This window comes from Pinus tabuliformis, chromosome 5_2 (assembly GCF_031772625.1).
Source record: "Pinus tabuliformis cultivar Carrire ecotype Pingquan chromosome 5_2, CPIR1, whole genome shotgun sequence".
NCBI lineage: Eukaryota > Viridiplantae > Streptophyta > Pinopsida > Pinales > Pinaceae > Pinus > Pinus tabuliformis.
Genome location: NC_142306.1, coordinates 269,353,146 through 269,374,188, shown reverse-complemented (window position 1 = coordinate 269,374,188; position 21,043 = coordinate 269,353,146). Strand labels below are relative to the sequence as shown.

At 37.4% G+C, this 21,043-nt stretch overlaps 1 pseudogene across 1 annotated transcript; it reads right to left on the bottom strand.

The window, feature by feature from the left end:
- Window positions 1–1,804: 1,804 nt before the first annotated feature.
- Window positions 1,805–12,823, bottom strand: LOC149158558 (phosphatidylinositol 3,4,5-trisphosphate 3-phosphatase and protein-tyrosine-phosphatase PTEN1-like; annotated as a pseudogene). The gene is made up of 7 exons (XR_016261694.1): window positions 12,133–12,823; window positions 7,476–7,652; window positions 4,331–4,444; window positions 4,056–4,241; window positions 2,428–2,664; window positions 2,236–2,334; window positions 1,805–2,046 (listed from the first exon to the last, which is right to left on the bottom strand). The product of XR_016261694.1 is annotated as a phosphatidylinositol 3,4,5-trisphosphate 3-phosphatase and protein-tyrosine-phosphatase PTEN1-like (transcript).
- Between the last annotated feature and the right edge of the window lie 8,220 nt (window positions 12,824–21,043).

The window sequence follows — 21,043 nt, the reverse complement described above, 5'->3', positions numbered from 1 at the left end:
TCCAGAAGCCATCCTGTCTTTCTTGGACAGATAGGTGCTTCATGTGAACTCATCAAGTATATACTGTATATATTGCCTCAATATAAATATAAAAGCTTTTCTTTCTGAAAAAAAAACTTTTGATGTATTTAGAATCATGAGCAAAGCTTTGCTAACATATATTTATTTCAGTTCATCTCAAACCTTGGTTTTACATACATACTCAAACCTTGGTTTTACATACATACTTTTAATATGTTGCAGGGAATGCAACGAATGCAAATCAACTTGGAAGAAAATCAATATGGCAACTGCCGCAAACTAAGTAATTGCGTAAGATGACAGGAATTAATGAAACATCCAATCAAAGCAAGCCCATTCAGCGATGTAGCATAGTCAAGGGGATAAAGTTCACTTAACAAGCCCTGATCAAAATTTAAAAGTGGAGTTCCAAGCCCATCAACTTGGTTGTTGAGGCTTCAACACTAACATCAAGTACCCAAACATTCATGAACATCATTGACAAGGACCACTCCACAAACTACAGGACGGTAAAACAAAATTTATCACATCACCATTACAAATTTCCAATTTCCGTTTTTTTCGTGACCATGACCACGATTACTTACAGAGCATGGAATCTGGACACCCTATCGGTGTGGGTTACAGATTATCCAAGATCATCGTGCCATAAAGTTTTATTTTTCTCCTGCACGTGAGGTGCATGATGTGGTCGCTGGGGCGGTTGGCTTTCGCAACCCCCCAGCCATGTTCGAATCCTGCAGGCGCAGCACGATGCTGCTGATGATGACGACGTCGTATGTGCCCGATGCTGTAGACTATGTGTTTCCCGCGATGCCTGTGGCTTATGCTGATGATGTATGTGTTGAATTCTGCTCGCTTTGGCAATAATATATAATGTTGTATGATGAAATCAATCTGTTCGCTTCGACGATATATGTACTATGTTGATTCTTCAGCGGGGATTTTCTCCCCCCAGAAAAAAAAAAAGTTTTATTTTTCTCCTATTACTTCATGTGTTTCCAAATTTCCACATTTACAAACTTTGAATGCAAGTTTCCATTACTTCGGTTGAGAGTGACAATAATGCCTAATATTACACTTGTGAATATGTATCATCGCCTAGCTGGAATTCTGCGATTTTACCTAATGCTTTAAGAATTTCTGGAATCGCAAAAATAAATGGTAGAATCGATTGTCCACTGGAAAATATTGTTACCAAGCATGTTGCCATCTATGCCATTTAAAAAATTTCCCGTTTATATACAATGTTGTTGACAAAAGCCATGGAAAATCTTAGAAATCCCATATTTAGCAAGAAAATTATTTTCACCCCAATTCCCGTGAACTTAATAGTATACATCCTTGGGAGGCTAGTAGAAAGGCCTCCAACTCGTAGCGAAAACTCAGAGAACTTACAAACCATTGTGAGAAAATAGATGACTAAGAAGAATGAAATTACCTTTAAACCTTGAGCATTAACAGCTCAAAATCAAAACCGAAACATCCTTAGCAAAGAATAATATTTGAAACGATAATTGATGGGATCGGATAGGAACAGGAACTGATATTATTTGGAAGGATTTGATCGTTTCTGATATAATAATAATTAAATATCACACAAAAAACACGTATTTACTTTCTGCGAAAGGATATATTCACAGCACTCAATTTTTGTTCATATTAAGGCCAAGTTATTAAAGCTGGCCTTTGAATGTATTTCTTATTTAAATCTGAATTGCACCATACAAGAGAATATACTTCACAATAGCTGAGAAAATTTTAACTGGAAAGTTAATGCAGGTTAGCAAAAGAGTCCAAATGATACCTTTATTAATTAGAAGAAAACTTAGACTCGTCAATTAAAATGATTACATTAACAGAAGAATTAATATACAAATCAGAATGAATCATCAATGTTACTAATGTTAATAACTAATCGGGATGATGAGGCTCTGAAGGCCCAAATAACAATTCGACGCAGAAGGTAGGTCCAATAATAGATTTTGCTTTCCGCCCTACTTTGTCCAGCTCTCTTCGAGGAAACTGCAAATCATACAAGGAAAAACGGAGTATAGCTTTAGTAATTTTTTTCCCTTACGACAAATGGATAGGATATATAGGAATTGAACATGGGTACAAGTGCTAGGAAAATTTTTAGCCTATATTGACAGTCCTGTTATACAATAAAAGCAATGCATATTTAAATCAAAAACAGGGAAAAAGTGCAAGCACCTGTAACTTGTTATTGACTACGAAGGCAGTGTTGAAGCAACAATAGAAAAGCCTGCTGCCACTTTTATCATATAGAATTACTCTTACGTCCCCTGTTACCTGTCAAAGAACACAACATAATTACTAGTATAAGGTCCAAAAACATGCATCTACAAGAGACCCAAATAATAAGTGAAAGATGCTTAATTTTACCGAAAGAGGTTTGTCAAAGTTGTAATCAAGACAAGTTTTCTTGTAAATAATAGGACTTTCTGTACACATTTGCACAACGAAATCAGGTTGTTCACCATCCCCCCTTTTTTCATTGCCGTCATTGTGCAAGAATGAAAAGTCATATTGGGGACCCGTTGTCCTTTGAATCCTCTTTTGCAATGCTCTGCAATAATTACGAGCCAATTCTACTGCTGGTTGATAAAGTTGCCCTGGTTTCTGCAGCATGAAAAAATATCCAATCAATCAGTTGGAAACTTACAGCTAGGCCAGACTCCCAAAAAGCATCAATGGACAAAACTTGAGCATTTTTGGCATTGTATGCACTCAAAACAATTTCATGCAACCATCACTAGTAGACGGTCCTATTCCTGTTCTGTTCTAGGGTTTTGTTTTCCTTAGGCCCATTGATGACAATTTGTGAGCCTTCTTTATGACAGCTCTTGTGGCTACATATAATACATGCAAAATATCTACTTTTCAAAAATAGTAAGGCATATTAATAGATATTCACACCATGCCTCTGGCTCTTTGTCTATTGATCACGTACTTTGTCATATGCATTACAAATACTTTAGCTTTTCTCAATTTGAGTAAAAGAAAACCTGAAATTGAAATCATCTAGTATTTCTGCTGCTGCTATTCTGGGGTTAGAACCATCTAAACTCCTAGAAGAAGATAAAACATCTTGTTAAAAAACATCGAATATCTTCACTCCCTCAGCCAACACTTCAATAATGAGGATTTAAAAATGTCCCCTATTTCAGGATAAGTATAAAAGAATGTAAATATACTGCAACATAAATATACAAAATATTGGAAAAACTGAAAATTTCAATTGAAGGGAAAAGAGATAAAAAAAAAGAACGAGGGCAAAGGAAGAATCGAGGTTAAATATCACTATGATCATAAAAAGATAAATAAAACATATTCTGGTGGTAAAATGTTATTTCCTACTGAAAAATGCTCTAATATGGAGAGGATATCCTGTATTAATGTAGGGCTGCCACCTACAATACAGAAAAACAATGTTTCTTTCAAATTTTCTGGTTAAATTGTTACTATTGCTCATGTGATATCCAGAGAATATTTTGTACAAGATGATTCCACCTACAATATATAAAAGCAATGTTTCTTTAAAATTTTCTGGTTAACCTGTTACTACAGCTTGCGTGATATCCAGAGAAAATCTTGTAGGAGTTGATTAAGAAACGATGTATGTTACAATTTGAAACAATTTCCAATATTGGTAGCTTGCTGATAGAATACACCTTTTAAACTCAAGATGGAAATGAACTTGCTTGAAAATTGTGGAAGCCACTACAAGACAAGCTAGATGGCAACAATGCACTATAATGCTCATGTATTGGGCAAGAGAGTGTTCCATTGTTCCTAGTACATTATTATGCCAGAAGAAGCAATGAAAAAAACAAAATGAAATGATTGTTTTACAGCATAAGATTGAATGTCCAATATAAATATTATCTATTGGAATGTTGTATACTTGATACCTAGAAAATTTATATACATCTATTAAAGCTTCTCTAGGTGGATAGCCCTTTTCAGATGAAAGTATGAATCAAAATACTAAAAAGAGAAAGAAGTCCCACCTCTCTAATTTCTTGGATGACAAACTTCACAGGTCTAGAATAAAGAGTATCATACAAGCGTATCCTTTGCAGTTCTCGACATTTTGCTGGAGGTAGATGGACCTTGGCAGGAGTTGTACTCTCACTGCAAGAAACAAGTGTCTTACTCCAGTACCCAACATAGCGCCGCTGGCTTGCAATAGTTACCTAACACACAATCAAATAGTAGTTTAAGTCATAAAAGTTCATTGACATAAAGTAAAGTCTGTCATGAAACATTCAGCAATAATGCATACCCCTTCATTGACATGGCTTCGGCGGTCTGCATACAACTGCAATGCCTCCTCAACTGGGGTACCAGTGTATACAAGATATGCACATACCATCAACCCTGTTCGGCCCTTACCTGCCTGTCAGAATATCATAAAATGGGATCACACATCAGACATCAAAATTTTAATGTAGTATGGTAGACATACTTACCGAACACATGACTCAATGACCCACAATTAATGAAATGCCGTAGCAACCAGCACTATTCACCTCTGGAATCGTTAGGTTTCAACACTGATATGGGTATATGAAAGAAAGCTAACTGCACTCACCAACATGATGAGCAATATAAGAATTAGTTACGGTTCATAAATTGTGATTTGGTAGATTTCATCACATTTTTTAATGTATATTTCATATATATTATATAGTGGACTCAAACAATATATAGTATATACCACAAATTTACAGATGGGCAGGACAAATCATGTATCAAGAAAGGCCCAAAAGGAACCTCCTTAAAATGCAATTATCATGTCACTGTGCATGTCATGAACTGTAAAAATGATCACTTGGTGCAACAATGAAGTCTTACACAGTGGCCACTTCGTGTGAAGAAACCTCACATACTGAGATTCACACATGATCTGCACAAATATCATCACATGAACTACACATGATATATCATCCATTTTAAAACAATGGACTTCACAAGTTAGAGAGTTAAAAATGAGAAGAATTTGGTATCACTCCCTTGCATTATTGACTTATCTGTCAAGAAAATCAGCAAGTTGAACAATAGATAAATGAGTTTCCATCAATCAAGGTCAACTTCCTATAATAGTCAATCGAAACCACAGTTGCAGACTAGTTCAATGCTTAGTCCCAAAACTGTCTAAATCTTTTTCAAATAAATCTGCAAGCTGAAAATCCACACTGTTACCACAATCCTTTTCCTTCTCTAACAAAATAAAAATTAGAATGATGTAATCGATAGTATGTAGTGTGCTTTTAACTGTTCTGGCTGGAAATATGTACTATTTGCATCTGTCATCATTAACCTGCTCCATTGAAGTTGAACGGAAGATGTCTCATTTCTCAGTGTTGCATTAAGGTTTAAACTCTAGCTTTCAATCCCCCAGTTGGCCTCTTCCTCCACCTGACATAAAGGAGATCTGTCATGCTTGAGCTCTGTTTTTTCATGACTGGCCTCAGTTCTATGTTGAAATTCAGAGTTACTGTCACAATCAATTCGTGATTTTCCTCTTACCTTGATATTGTAAAACCTTTCTACCACCCTACCTGTATTGGCAAGAAGTTCTAAAATCACAAAGAATAACGAAAAAAGACAAATGAAAACTATGAAACCTCTAATGACATTCAATGAGAGAATATATCATTTGTGGATTCCTTCTGTTATCCAATTCTGGCAAAGTTGCATTTTCTTGCCTCTCTTTTATGAAGCTTCATCTGCAGTTTCCAAATGAAATTGTAAGTTTCCTTCATGCATCACAAAGGAGCCTATCTATAACAATAAGACTGTTGAAATTATGTCTTCCAAACCTCAAACTTGATAATAGGCTGCTCTCAGGCTTGTCCAAGCAAGTTACGGTGAAAAATATTTGTTTGCAGTGCAAATAGCAATCAATGTTCAACCATTATTCAACAAGGATAGACATACTGCCCAAATTTTCAAGCAGCAGGCCATGCAACATTGCAAAAAGTAGACTATCAATCCTTCTCAGGAAACATCCCTTTGATCTGTACAGAAAAAATACCAATGACACTGGAATTACAGAGGAGGTGCAATCTCTAAACTCTCTGCATTGATTGACAGATTGCTACACTTTGAAAGTCAGGCCATAACAGATGGTTAAGCTTCTCTGGGATGATCAAGAAAAGAAATATAAACAACCAATAAAGTTGAATTTAGTTTTCCCATCAGTAAATCTTCTTTAATGATACAAGAACCAGCTCTGAACTTTTAAGTCATTTCTTAGCTTTTAACTCCAACAGGACATTGATCACCAGATTCCCTTTCAAAAATAGGTATTCCCATTTGAATAATAAATCTGTCACCAATGAGCACTAGATGCATATATAGCTCAAAATATGAAGGAAACACCTGAAAAACAAATCAAAGTTCCAATAATTTTGTTCTAATGCTCTCTCTGACTATCCTGCACCAACCTGTAATAATCAAATTTCAATCCTTCATTATTCCACTCAATCCTAAAACTTACTGTTCAATGTGTCCTCTTCAATATCTTGACTTGTAAATAGTGCTCCAAGAGAAGGCCAAGAAATACTGCAAAGTTGCTAAATCGATAGTCTGACAAGAGAATGAAACATTTTAGCAACTTTCTTGGAACCTAGAAACCTCCAAAACAAAGTTGCAGGCAGTTCAAATATATGAGAAAAAGCAACTCCAGCATTCTCTATGATCAAAATAGAATCAGAGACATCACCTTCAAAATCAAAATTTCGAAGATATTTTACAGGAATAAGACAATTCAGCTTTGGAAACCTTTATTGTATGCCTTTTCTTTCATCTATTGATGCTTCAAAATTCAACAAGGTTTGCTGCACTTTAGTTACAACCTAACAGCCATCCAAATAGTGCTCAGAACATGTAGAATAAATCAGCAAAAGACAGAAATTTCACCAATTTTAGCACATCAATATCCCCCAGAAATGCGTAGAAGCCATTAGACACTCTTACTAGAGGCTGATTAAAACCATTACCTTTAACTTTCAATTTCTGAAATTGACTATTTTTTATAAAAATAACAAAAACCATTTCCCCTTGTCACATATTGATTGACGCAATTAGCCAAATGCCCAAAACAATTCATTGTGTATTTCAACAAACATTGCTTGTTGCAAACAATACATTTTAAAATTTTATGACTTAGTTGATTAAATTTTAAAATTTATAAGAGTTAAACACAGCTCCATTCTTACAATTAAGAAATGTAAGAATGATTTGCAAACATGGCATAGGGTAAACTGATCAGTGAAGGGAAGAAAACCTAAAACGACAACAAGCCATATTATAAAAGGTTCCTCAAGCTTTTGAGGTCAAGAGGGCAAGCGCTACCTAAAATTACCCTAATGTTTTTTCCACTAGCTATTTGAGTTGAATTTCTATGTAAACTAATCACTCACCATACAGTGGACGACTGCAACATTCTGAGCATCACTTGAAAGCCATGCATGTACACTCTCACAAAATATTTTGATCAATGACAGGGGAGGAACATGGTTGTCATCAAAAGGGATTGCTTCCACTCGACCATCAAAGTACTCAGGATCATAAGTTTCTTCCGCACAAAGATTATAAACCTGCAAAATTACTATCATAGTGAGAAATCATAAACAAAACAATTAGAACAGTAAAGACATCTATCAATACAGATAGATGAGAATGGATTCAGTCCAAAAATGATAAAGCTAAAATATTACATGCACGCATGTCAATCTCATAACTAGCAGGTGCTGCAACACAGTTGCATCTGCCTAAAATCAGACACACGCTACTTAACAGAAAATAAATGCTTCATAAAGGAGAGATCAGTGAATCTCATTCTCAGCATTACTTTTCTAAATTTAATATGCTTTCCTAGTAATATGTTGCTCATGTTCTGCCTATAAACCTGTTCATTTCACAATACAGTTTGCATGTGAGCAAACAAAAACATTTAGAGTGCGCACAATTCAAGAGTCAATGGTGCCAGTAGAAATAAGACAATAAAGAGTTAATTTAACAGTTTGGATTTGGCTACTTCTTAAACAATCAATGTGTAGATAAGAGTTTATTGGTTCCAAAACATCTACCACATTAAAAAACAAATATGTACCAAGTATCCAAAATAACAAATATGCATCTGTGAACCTTCAGCACCTCCAGCTCAGCACAATCAATGACTCTAGGATATTTCCACTGAATTATTAAGGACCACGAGAAACAAACTGACTTTCTTGTTCCTGTTTCTCCAGACATAATCCATATCAGCATTCCATGTGTAACTGATGGTTTACTAGCATAGATCCATCTTAAGACAGGTGAAAACCTATTGCTACTAAAGAGATCCAGGGTTGAGATGAATAGATGATAATTTTTTAATATAAACTTGGGTTCCTTTTTACTTTTCCTTTCTGACATTAAGATGTTGGATGGTGATTTTCATTTTCTGTTTTCTTATGTGTTAACCACGTATGGAAACAAATATATCTACCAACCTGGACTGTGAGAAAAATCTTGCTCTCTCAGTGCAATGATCCCTAACTCACTGCTTCTACAGAAAGATCTATTATGTACTTCAAAGTTCATTACCCTTTAAAAAAATAAGTAAGAAATACGGTCAATCCAAACTCCACACTAACAGCTTAAATTCCTTATCATGTCTGCCTCCAGTAAATTTTGCTTCCTTATATAAGGTTGCAAACATCGGCAAGGATCCAGAAAACCAAAAAACTCATTAAAATTAAGAGAATATTGATAAAAATCAGCAAAATTAAGATACCACCACAAATATCAGCAAACATCGGCTCGGCCAAAATGTCGCAATTTTGCAATTTTTCCATGATAAAATCAGGATTTTCGCAACACATATATACCCGAAGGTAAGCTGCCAATCTAACCCACTAGACATAATTTAACAAAACTAACTTGATATTCTATAGGCTAGGCAATTTTCTTATCTACATTTGAGCTATTCTCTAACCTCATTCCCTGAACCCATGTTTAGCATGTTCTTCTTCTCAAGTTCTTTCTTGCAATTCCTTGGATGCAACTTAGGATGTAGCTTCCAAGACTTATCTTCCATATGGCCCTCAATGTTTCATTGATTACAGTGGTTGTTTGGATCCCTACACTGATGTTTAATGGCGATAATGGCGACAATCTTCTTTCCCATTTCCTTCCACTTCTTCTTTCCCTCCTTGGAAGTCTCCTGCTAATCTATTTTCTTGGAACCACTTGGCTGTCCTCTCTTCTTGTTGTATATCTAGATTGCACTAATAGCTGCATGCTACAGCCCAAAACGGTATAGATGTGTAATAAATTAATGTCCATAATAGGACCACCATAGTCCCAAGAGGACACCATGTCAACTCCCATTACTCGCATATGTGGAGCTAACCATGTAAGTCTATCTAAGAAGATTCTATACGGTCAAGAACCCTAACCCTAACCATAATTTTGGGCATGCAAAAGCCCTAACCCTAACCCTAGATGGCTATTAAGGCATGTTAAAAATTTAGCCACAACGAAATGCCCATTCTTATTGTAATGATTTATTCTTCCATAGCAAAGCATGGGAGAGGAGTATGATATCAGAGTAGAACAGAGGAAGAAGGCCCTGTAGCCGCAAATCAATTGTAATAGTGTGTATCACAATCCAGTGAGACAATCTTTTTTTGTAACATGCATTTTAATTTGGGAAGAAAAGAGCAAGGGACAATCCTCATTTTCTTCTTGTGTCTTCTCACATCAGGTTTCCCAAGGTTTGCTCTATTTTTACCACCATATTCTCAATTCATTTCAATATTTTGAGTTGTATTCTTCTAATATTACATTTTAGTAACAAGCAATTGTTGCAATTCAATTCAATATTTTGAGTTATTTGCTTCTAATCTTACATCTTAATAATAAGCATTTGCTACATATTAGATTATAACCTCATGGATTTGCAATTCCATTTAAGATCTATTGTGACAAACCCACAGCAATTTACAGACCCAAAATACTCCAGCAAGGCTAGATTATATGCCACAGTAATACTGTTAAGTTTTGGTTCATTAAACATCTAATCTTTTAGAGCATCAGAAGAAAAAACTGATATAAAAAGATACTACTCTAAAGGCTAGAGGAAATGGATATGGAGACAAATATAGCATTTATAGACAGGCTCCAAATATCCCCAATATGAAAAAAAAAAAGTTAAATATTTGCCGTAATAAAATTTAGTGTACGATCATATCAAAAGTCCCACGTGCTAAGTTCAGGGTTCCTTGGTGAAAAAAATTTGAAAATGCTTTAGGCAAGAAAGAGACTTAAATGACATTCGAAGTTGACCAAAGTCTACTCAAACTGGACTGGACAAGTTGCAGAACACCTTAAATCAATTCTGTGTATCTTAATTCAATCGAGGTTGAGCTTAGGCTGGGTTATTTTGGTATGAAAGGGTCCACAGCTTATTACTTTTAACTTTTTTAACCGATCTTTGCAAATAAGTAATCCTCACGTGTACTGCAATGACGTAGACCAATTACTGCAGATCAGCAACTTCTCTGAGCTATTCCGCTTCCCTTGAAAAGATGTACGGATAACTCTGTTGTTTTAAATGGTTAGTTGCAGCAGATGTTAAGCATGTTCCAGTTCAAAATGCTACAAGATCTGCAATAAAAATTGTTTACTGATGACTTACTGGGTTTACCTGGAATTCCATCTATATTGCTCAATTAAGGCTAAATGACATTTAGTAAATTTACGCTTTGATTAGATGTAGTTAATGCTGGCTCTTCTAAGATACTTACTGCCGTGGTTTTCAGGTTGGTGACTTGCCTGTTCTGTGCATATTATAGGTGCTGGTCTGTTACAAGATTGATTATTAATGTAATTGTTTTTGACAATATCCTTCTAAGCAAACATGCCCTTCTCCATTTTAAGAATATTAATTTACAAGGGGCACTGGTGATTTGAACCTTGGTAGGGTATGAACATTGAAGCACCCCACTTACCAGTGAACCAAGACCCGTTGAATATATATATATATGTAAATTTATACGACATATTGATATCTTTTGTTGGAAGTGATTGTAGCAAGATGCCCTGATGGGCAGTGCCACATAATATGGACTTCTGTTCTGTTGTAGGTGCCCAACACTGAGGGTAACTATTTTTCCTTTGTCAAAATCATTCAAAAATTACACCAGGCCTAAACTATTTGAAACTCATACCATTGGGGTACGGAAGACCAGATACAAATGGAATCCCCGTGACAGTTTTATATTCTATCGATCAGTGTTTCGTATATCGTTTTTGGGAATATATCATTGAAGATCGGGAAATAAACTTATCAGACATATCAAGCACGAACTTGGGCCTGAGAAACTCTAAAAGATCGGCAACTTGAAAAATTTGGAAACAACAAAAAAAACTGTTATATATCAAAAATTGACTTGAGATAATTTTGTTAAGCAAGAATGGGTAGGTCTTCGATTTTGTGTTATATGAAAAGTTGATTTTGTGTTATATGGGTCTATCGCTTATTTATTTATGCAATATTTTTGCAAATTTCTGTTAGGAAGGCGATTTTCTCTTGGTCTAAACTTGATGCCTGATGGAATGGAATCTCGATTGAAGAGTGTATCTGAACTTGGAATCAAAAGTTTATTTAATTAAGCTTCGAGATATATTTAAAGTCTGAGATATATTTGGAATTTTACTAGTATGCCATCAGGGAATTGTACTTTTTGATTCAAAACCTGATCACTGAATCAAGGGATTGTGAAAAAAGACAATTTAAAAGTCAGTTTGTTTTTTAGAAGATTGGCTCAAACCTGAATGAACATGTATATGAACATGAAGAAAAGCTCTAAATTTTCTTTCAAAACATGCCAAGTAACTTATCATGTATAAGCACTGATTCAACGACATTTGGGCAATTGCCGGTCATGAATTGCTATAACATCCACCAGCAAAACGACGATGTCAATCAAGAAGAAACATAAATTATCTCTCCCTGGTCTTAAAACACATTAAGCATTCCAGGCAAAAAAACAGAGATGAGAAGAAAAGAAAGAAAGTTTTTAGTGTGACCTTGTAGTGGGAACCATGCTTGGTGTCGAGGACTCGCTTGACCTGCCAGAGGGGGTTCCTGTAAACGGCTCGAATGTGCTGAGAAGGGAAGGACATTGCCACGAGGCGGTCCGTGATGTACGACATGTCCAGATCGAAGCTCCCCATAATAAATCGTCGCCTTTTCTTGGAGACGAGCGTTCGTATGAAGCGAGCAGCCAAAACCACCTCCAGGAACTTCTCCCGCAGGCCATCGGCCCCTCCCCCCACCTTCGAGAATTCGGTCCCCGTTGTGCCCGCCCTTTCAACACGCCCAGCTATTAAATTCTCGGCCTCTTCGCACCGAAAAAGCCTGTCACCTCAAACTTGCTCTTCGTCACTAAAGTAACCATTCCCGGCCTTTCCAGTTCTTGGCTCTTGTCAGAGGATATAGAGCCACTGAAATGATCGTAAGGTCTGCTGCCTGCTGCTTCCATTCCCTTCACAAGGCTCCTATGTTATCATCCATCCTGCTAACAGTATATCTATTGAAATTCCAGGCTATTCCGTGGCTGACTTGGATTCTGTACTATTCGGACTTGAATTTCCCCTGGCATGGTCAGGAAGATCCGCGTGTGTCAAGGACGGAGGCCCTTTTTCCCGTTCTAGATTTGATGAGGATCTACCAAAAAATTTACTTACCAAAAACATATTAATCTTATAGCAAGAAACCCTGGTAGCAAAGTTGTTTTAAAGAGGCCCGGTCGGTTAATTTATTTGACAAGTTTAATTATGTAAAGTAATGTGTGAGATAAGGTTTTTTTTAGAATTTCTGTTATATGGAATATGTAAATTATATTTAAGGGTTCGGTAAATTACATTTAAGAGTTAGTTATATTTGTTGAATTTTTTTATAAAATAAAATAAATATAGTATAAATTAAGATATATATTATTAAATTTATTAGGGGTAGATTAGTTGATTTAAGTGGGGTATAGTTATTACTAAGTTTTTAGTTCAAATTTTATGGGGAGGGATTGAGGATGGAAGCCATTTTGTGGGAATTAAAGTATCTTAAGGAGAGTTCAAACTCACTTTCATCCAATAGCTAGGATGGTCTTGGCTAGGCTCACACACACATATATCAGTTTTCATAGCAAAATAATAACTGCTCTTAATAGAATTTACATCCATATAGTTTATGTAGCTTGAGTGGGCCTAATGGTTAAGAAAATGTAATCCCTCGTAACAATTCATAGGTTCAAATCCAAAGTAGGGGCCTTTGTAGACTTTATCAATGAAATGCTTACACAAAGATAGATCGTTATCAATCAATTTGGTGTTTGGTTTGGCACCCTTATCCTACAAGGGGGGTCTCATACATCAATTTGGTGTTTGGTTTGATGCCCTTATCCCACAAGGGGGGTCTCATATATCAATTATACATCAATTTGGTGTTTGGCTTCGCCCCCTATCACACCTGGTATCCAGCAATGAAACAGTTAATTTGGTTTTTGGCTTGGTACTATTATTCCACAAGGGGGTCTCAGAGATCAATTATACAGCTTGAGTGGACCTAATGGTTAAGAGTATGTGTTTCCTCCTAAGAGGTCACAGGTTCAAAACTAGAGGGGGGTAGAGTATGTATGCCTTCGTAGACTTAGCAATCAAATCGTTGCGCGGAGGTGGGTTCCTTGTCCCACAAACAAGGGGGTCTCATACACCAATTTGGTGTCTGGCTTGGTCATGACCTTAAAATTAGATGATAATAATAATAATAATTTGGTTTTTGGCTTAGTGCCTTTATCCCACAAGGGGTGGTCTCATACATCAATTTGGTATTTGTCTCCCTTGTATCCCACAAACACAATGAAATAATTGTGCAAAAACGAGTCTTGTATCCCACAAAAAAAGTATCATACATCAATTTGACATCTCACTTGGCCATAATATTAAAATTAGATTATTATTATTAAGTTATGGAGTTTTGGTGTTTGGAATCGATTTGCAAGAATCTCACCCGTGTTGAAATCTCTAGAGGCGTCACCCATATGCACGTAGTGTAGGAAGATATAAGTAATAAGAAAGCAAGTCCTATCACCAACTTTGTTCTTTAAAATTTTGGTGTTTGGAATCAATTTGCTAAAATGTAACCGGTGTTCAAATCTCTAGAGGTATCAGTGTCACCCATAGGTGTCAGTGTCACCCATACGCCCATAATATAAAAAAATACAAAATATAAAATCATCTTACTATTTTTACCATAAATATCAATCTCAAAAATAAAAATAACAAAACATAATTTAAGTAGGAAATCCAATTAAATTTGAAATTTAACTAATATTTATTAAAATCATAAAATTGCACATTTAAATTTTCCAATTTCCAAAAAAACATTAGATTTATTTAGACCTTCACAAACATAATTTAAATAATAAAAAATTATAACATCGAAAATTATATCACAAAGTTTTGATTAAAAAAATAACATAAAGCTTTTAGCTCCCCACTTGAAAAATTATCCCAGAAATTAAAATTCGATTTCCAAAATAGAAAAAAAACTAATCCAACGACCCCATGGATCACGGACGCTATCCCTCAATCACGGGTGCGTTTTTACCGGAGGTCAGTTTCCCTTGATCTGCGAGGGTGGGGTGACTAACACGTCACTAGAGACCACGTCAAACCACTAACCCCATTGGCGTGGGAATCTCGTCCTATGGGTTGGCATGGCACGTTCAACGACATTACTTAATATAACAAAACAGGTGTTCCACTCCTACTTTTACTTTCTAGTCAATCAAACCAAAACAAAATATCGTTCCAAATTGTACACCGTGTATAAATTGTAGAACGTTCCAGTAATAAAATGATAGAAAGTGCCTTTTGGTCTTCGTGGATGGTCATACACGGCTCTCTCTTCACGTGTAACAAACGTGGCATTATAAGGTACAGTCATGAAATTTGGTGCCTTTCCACTAACTTTGTCGTGGGCCCATCCTTTTGTACGGTGTCTTGTGTTAGCCACTTCATGGTACATGAGAAAGTGTAGCTCTCACTTCTTTCTTTCACACATGGTCCCAAGTGTTCCTTATACGTTGTTCTATTAAAAATGAGTATATATTATTTTGTGTAACTAGGGGGCAAATGTGGAAGTAATTTGGGGATTTGGCAAGTTGTGATAAGCAATGGTCGTAAAACAAGTTGGATAATGAATATGGAAGAATTTTTCCCGGGATGGGATGGGATGAAGATGGAGATTATGAAACCAACCAAGTTAATGTGATTGAAATTTGATGAGTTGAAAAAGGAGGTTATGAAACCAGTCAAGCTAATGTGATGGAAGATTTCAATGGTGATCTAGTTGTGTGGAAATTGAAATATAGTTATTTTATAAAATTATTTGTTGAAAGGAATGAAGATTTTAGGTTAGATTTATTATTATTGTTTTGTCGTGTAAGGATTTAGAATAAGTGCATTTTGGGTTTGTTTGTTTTTGGGTATTGTGATTATATGTTGTAGGAAGAGTTGGGGTATCTTCTTTTGTTGTAATTGTATTCAAAGTGTCTTGTCACAAAGCAACGATCTTAACATTCTTGATAAGCATTAGAGGAGTGTTGGAGTTGATTGTCTTTAGCATTGAAAATGATAGGAATGTAAAACACATATTTCATAGAAGCCTCCAAGGGGATTCGAGAGCTTTCTCTTAGCGTTTACATCATGCCCTTGGTGGAGTTGTCAAAAATGTCTCTTAGAATTATGATGGTTCACAAGACCAAGAAAAATGACCTTCCCTTTTAGAACACAATCATTCACAAGAAGTTAAAATAGTGGTTGGTTTCAAGATCTTGTGAGAATCCAAGCAACATGTACAAGGATATATGTAACATTTCAAACTAGAAGAATATTGTCATGGTCATGCTCCCCTTCCACAATTACCAATGTGTTGATAATGCCCTAGAGTCTATGGGACTAATATTCAAGGTTATGTTAGGATATCTAAAATAAAGTGGAGTTAAGATCACTGGCAGACATGGATCAATCATGTAACATTTGGTGTGTTTTGTTGGAGTGATTACATTGTCGATCTTTCAACCTAGCATGACATATCATAGAGGCAACTAACACTTACCACTAAACCATCTCTTCCTTTGCATGCGTATTGTGGGGCTTGCATATATTCTTTCATACAACTTCACATGGATTGATAAGAGAGCATGGTAATTCCATATGAATTATCCATGGTGTAAGCATACAAATTTCACAACGTTAGATCAATTTATAGGGAGATAATGACATTAAAGAGACACTCTTGATGTAATTAAGATACGAGGTTATATTATGGGGAAATTTTATCTAAAAGGTCACCTTGTACAAAACAAATTAACATATAAACATGCTAATCATAGTTATGGAGACATTTTTTTTCACAACATCGACAAAAGTGAGGTGAACTTTACAATAAAATATGGATGAGGAGTGTAGTGTAATGTGAAAAAAATAGAGGCAACAAACACTTACCACTAACCCATCTCCTCCTTTGCATACATATTGTGGGGTGATCCAGATCTTTTACTTCAAGGATGTATACAAAATTGCATTTCAAAGAGCATGTAACCAAGTAACATAAACACATAAAAGAAGCGGAATTCAAAAGAAACCATGAGATCAAAGGCACAAAAACAACTTGATAATGGAGTTCACCCAATGTGGGCTATGTCTTCGGGCCCTACTCAATGTGGGGAGGCCTCTTTCATTAATTGGCAGTGAAATCAAATTACAAGCAATTACAAAATGACACCTTATACCTCCACTTCCAGGGATGGCCTGAAAATGTAGACCTCTGCTAAAGAAACAAGTTGCACGGTTGGATTTCTGGTGAAAATTCGTGAAAAATGACTATAAAGTCGACCCTGTTCTATGCTGGTGACCTCTGGGGCTCTAGAGAATATTCTAGATTCCCCGCAAATTCCCTCACATGAATATTCCAAGAATATTCTTAGAATATGCTAGGGAATATTCCCCTGCCTCGTAGTGCATGCATGTAAGGTTCCACATAGAGTTCTGGACGGACGATTCTGTGCACCTCTATTCCCATGACCCTCAGCGAATGAGTGGCTTAAATATAATTTATTGGCGCCTCGTTATTATCAAGCCACTTGGCCTAGTGGTAAGTCATTAGGTTGGCGGGACGGAGGTCACGGGTTCAACCTGTTGGACCCGCCAACCATTGTGTTTTTTTTGTATATAACCACCTAGTGGGTGCTCTAATCGTTAAGGTTCTGGCTTGTCGTATATGGTATATGTGTTAACCGTCGCGGTCCGGGCAATGGGGTTTGATCGTCTGCTAACTAGCGACTAATTTTTTTTGTATTTTAATTTAATAAGGCCCACTGGCAATTTTTTCCGCCGATATTTTGAAGGGTCATTAGACATTTTAAGTAGGTGATAAATTCGCTGCCACTGGCCACTAGGCTAGTCCAATTTGTCACCTCCTTAGCGAATTTTGGCATGTTGATTGGGTTGACATGTGGCACATTTGGATTGGTCTGTACGGCTGACTAGGTGGGTGATTGGGTTTATAACATCATCTAACACTTATTGTTCTGTGATTGGCTCCCCTCGTTCGTACTACCACATCGCCTGCTGACATCAGCATCCGTACGACTGACGTCAGCTTGCCAAGTTTCACTACCTACAGAATTTTTCATTATTTTGGAAAAACTTCAACAGGGCATAAATTCTTCATATGATGTTGGTTTGAGATGTCGTTCACATCGTTGGGATCAGAACGATGAGATATTCGATTTGAGACTAGTTTTGTTGTGTTTTGAGGACTTTGAAAATTTGGCCTTTTAGGATTCTCCTAGATCATTCCTCCCCACTAATGAGCTTTTGGGCCGCCAAAAGATTTATCAGTCAATTGGCAAGTGAGGGAATTGCTCCCTCACTTTCTCCTTTTCAATCCAAAAAACCTTACTTGGATGCATTCCCTTGAAATGAATATGAAGGTACTGGTTAAGTTATGGTATGTTCTATGCTTATAACAGTTTACTTATTTTCCTTATTATATTCCAAAGATTAGCAATCACACGTACATAAAGTAAAGTGCAGATAGAACATTAAACGATCGACAGAAAACAAGCCAAGACAAGAGACACAAGATGTGGCGGCTAGCCAGGGACAAACCCCACAATGTGTGGGGAAACCCTTTGATCAAATCTTCTTTTATCTTCAATAATTCAGCAGAGAGAAATAGTACAATAAATATGATTCATATCAGCAGTGGCAAACCCTAGATCAGCAGCATCAGCATTAGCGGCTTCATTATCAAACTAGGGCAGACGATATCTCACAAACTGACCGTCGGATTGACTTCATTCCACCACCAAAAGTTTAGGCTTCCAGAGGAGATTCATATGAACCTACAGCGCAGTTCAGATGAGAAGATATTCTAGGCCACGTAGGTCAATCTTTACTTCTGCAGTTGCAGCTTCAGTTTCAACAGTTTCCGGCTTCAAACTAGGGCAATCGATATCTTGCAAACCGTTCATCGGATTGACTTCATTCCACCACCAAAAGTTGCGGCTTTCAGAGGAGGTTCAGATGAAACTACAACGTAGTTCCGAAGAGAAGATATTCTAGGCCATGCAAGTCAATCTTTACTTCTGCAATTGTAGCTTCAGTTTCAGCAGTTTCCGGCTTCAAACTAGGGCAGTCGATATCTTGCAAACCGGCCATCGGATTGACTTCATTCCACCACCAAAAGTTGCGGCTTTCAGAGGAGGTTCAGATGAACCTACAACATAGTTCCAAAGAGGAGATCTTCTAGGCCACGCAAGTCAATATTTACTTCTGCAGTTGCAGCTTCAAATTCAACAGCTTTCGGCTTCACATGTGTGAGAGAGAGACTCATTTCAACGCAATAGAGAAGAGACTCATTTCTGCGTAGTAGAGAGAGAGAGAGATGTGATGAGATGAGTGAGTCCAAATGAGTAAAAGTCCTCTTATATTTATACACAACGTTGGTGGGTGAATAGATGCGACTGTTGGGCTTCTGAGCCTACATGAGTTGTAGGTCGGCTTGATAATAATTCCATAATCAAAATAAATTCATATCTCCATGAATACTTATCGGAGTCGGATGATATTTATATCAATCCTACACCTCTCGACGAGATGAATCTAATAAAAATATTATTAGCCATGAATAAGATGACCCATATGAAGTTTTGCCCTGGTTGCCAATCTTAACACTCCCTCTCAACCATGGAGAACTTCATCTGCAATCTGTCTATCGGTCGTTACTATTCATCCATCAAATGAACTGCCCTATACAGCCTAACCCTTGCCCTGCTTTGCTCTATTCTGCCTATTCTGATTTGTCTTGTTCTGCCCTGCACTGATCTGTACTATTTTGCTATGTTCTGCTCTGCTCTTGCATTGTTCTGTTCTTCTCTGCTTTTGTCTGAATTATGAAGAAGAAGAAATGATCGAGGATGTATCATACTGACTCAAAGTCAGTCTCAGAGTATGTACCACTGGTCCCAGACCAGTCTCAACCAACCCGAAGTCAGCGTCATAGTGAGTACAACTCCATTGGTCCTAGACTAGTATCATCCTCCATTGACTCAAAGTCAGTCTCAGAGTGCGTACCACTGGTCCCAGATCAGTCTCAGCCGACCCGAAGTCAGCTTCATAGTAAGTACCACTCCTACCACTGGTCCCAGACCGGTATCGTAGTCCCAGAGAGTGTACCACTGGTCCCAAACAGTCTCAACCGACCCGAAGTCAGTGTCATATTATGTACCACTCTCACTGGTCCCAGACCAGTATTGCACTGACACGAAGTCAGTCTCGGAGTATATACCACTGGTCCCAGACCAGTCTCAACCGACCCGAAGTCAGCGTCATAGTATGGTACAACTCCTACCATTGGTCCCAGACCAGTATCGCAGTCTCAGAGAGTGTACCACTGGTCCTAGACCAGTCTCAACCGACCCGAAGTCAACGTCATAGTATGTACCACTCTCACTGGTCCCAGACCAGTACTGCACTGACACGAAGTCAGTCTCGGAGTATGTACCACTGGTCCCAGACCAGTCTCAACCAACCCGAAGTCAGCGTCATAGTATGGTACAACTCCTACCACTGGTCCCAGACCAGTATCATTGATCCCAGATCAATGGAGGTCATCCTAGCGTAGGGAGTACAGTAGATACAACGATGCGTCCATCGGTACTACTATGGTCCCTAACTTCATTTCCCTGCTCATTGATCAGATGAGAGGTACTTCCCATGAGTCCTAGACTGCATGGGTAGGATGCCTCGACAGGAGAACTAATCAATCTTGTCCTCACAGGAGAACACATCAATCCTGCTACAATCGCCGTGGAGAACACATCAATCCAGGCTGCCATGGAGAACACATCAATCCAGGCCTCACAGGAGAACTAATCATCTTGCTACACAGGAGAGCGAATCATCCTGTTCCACAAGAGAGCGAATCATCTTGTCCCACAAGAGAGCGAATCATCTTGTTCCAGTGTGCACCACCAGAGGAGGGCGAGTCACCCTGTGGTCATATGTTGCTCCAGTAGGAACCGCAAGCCCTCAGAGCTCCCAGAGGTCAATGTATGCAACATGCAGGACCCTTGTACAAAGGTTTCTTTCCGACTCAAAGTTGTTTGGGAAAATCACATATTAGATCTTTCCTCGGGGCTTTGACAAGGTGTATCAACTTGTACATCATCTTAATGTGATGGAGCTTCCTTGCTCATCGACTTACCATATCCCAGATGATGTCTATCTGCTGGAGCAATTGACGAATACAGGATTCCTCAATAATCGAATCCCACCTCTGGTTGTTACAGAGAATCACAGTGGTATCCAATGTAAATCCAAACAGCTCACTGAAGAGCTTTCACAACCATACTGCCTCACACGAGGTTAT